This window comes from Pteropus vampyrus, unplaced genomic scaffold, assembly GCF_000151845.1.
Source record: "Pteropus vampyrus isolate Shadow unplaced genomic scaffold, Pvam_2.0 Scaffold85, whole genome shotgun sequence".
NCBI lineage: Eukaryota > Metazoa > Chordata > Mammalia > Chiroptera > Pteropodidae > Pteropus > Pteropus vampyrus.
Genome location: NW_011888866.1, coordinates 8,111,146 through 8,112,516, shown reverse-complemented (window position 1 = coordinate 8,112,516; position 1,371 = coordinate 8,111,146). Strand labels below are relative to the sequence as shown.

At 38.0% G+C, this 1,371-nt stretch overlaps 1 protein-coding gene across 4 annotated transcripts in view; it reads right to left on the bottom strand.

The window, feature by feature from the left end:
• DNAAF4 (dynein axonemal assembly factor 4) overlaps nucleotides 1-1,371 on the bottom strand; it is a 36,178-nt gene that overhangs the window by 33,997 nt on the left and 810 nt on the right. The window lies entirely within an intron of this gene.

Genomic DNA, 1,371 nt, shown 5'->3' with positions numbered 1-1,371 from the left:
ACCACTTCTTAGAGTCTTATTCCTTGCCCACAGCTTGAGCGAATCCCCGAAGTAGGCCCACATCCGCTTAGGCAAGGAAAGAACTTCACACCTGAGAATGCCAAAAATAGGTGTGGGCTTACAGTTTAGCAAAGAGTGCCCTGCAAGAAGCTGATGTGACGCCCATGCGCAAATGCAACTCTGGCCTTTTGTTTGTTCTGATGGAGGCTGTAAGAGTTAGCACACGTTGGTGTTCCTGTTTTGGACATTTCTTGGCCTGGGGTCTTGCCTGTACTGTTGTAGTCCTTCAAATCCTGTCAACCATAAAGCCACCAAAATCGTGTAGGTAGGGTTCACTCCATGGTTTGAGCACTGGGGAGAAATGATCCTATAACTCACCTGGCAAAAGCAACTCAAATGTAGGATAAGTTGAATTTACACGGATGTATTTTACAATTGCTTAAGGACACTTAGAACTTTAGCACTGAAAGGAAACTCGAAGATCGTGTTGTCATCCTACATATTTAAGGTATCTCAAATCTACACACTTAACCCCATCGCTACCTAGTGGCAGGCCCATGAATGAGATCCTGATGTCTTAACTCCCATTCCCATGTTTCCCTGGGCTACTTTCTGTAGACCCAGTTTATAAATTACTGGAATTTGATGTTTAAAAAATGAATATACATGAAAATTAAGCAGTGATGAACTATTGCCACCGAGAGATTTGGATTTCAAACTTTTTACTTTTGAAGGTCATTAACAAATTTCAAAGCTCCTGAAAATTTCCTTGAGGAAAGTTTAGGAGCAATTGGCTTAGGAGAAAAAAAAATGATCTTTTCCCCCAAACAGGCCACCCCTCACTACCTTACCCAATTTTGTCAGCAGTTCATCTCAAAGTTCTGAATATTTTGAATACTAGGGGCTATCTTAGACTTTTTTCCCTTGTCCCCCATGTGCAGAAACCTTTGAATCAATCCTATGGATTCTTTTTTCATGTTGCTTTTTGGCATTTCTCACTCTCCCCTTTGGTTCTATTCCTATTTTTACCATTTTATTTCAAACTCTCCTGTGTCTTCAAAAGACAAGGTTTATGTATTCTTTTCATATAGAATTTTAAAGTATATATTCTCTCACTACATAAAAACACAAGCGATATAATGTATATGTAGAAGATTATAAAAAGGATACTTTGAGCTGTTTGAGAATTTCAAAATAGTCCATTAGCAATTATTTTCTTAAGCACATAACACCTCTGCAGTGAAATTGTTCTCCTTACTTGGAAATAATTCAACCTTAAAGTCTTGATCTGTATTTCTTATTAGGTTTAAAAACAAAAAAGCTCTAATCTAGCTCATGTATAGATAGAAATTTGATATATGGCAAAGGTGG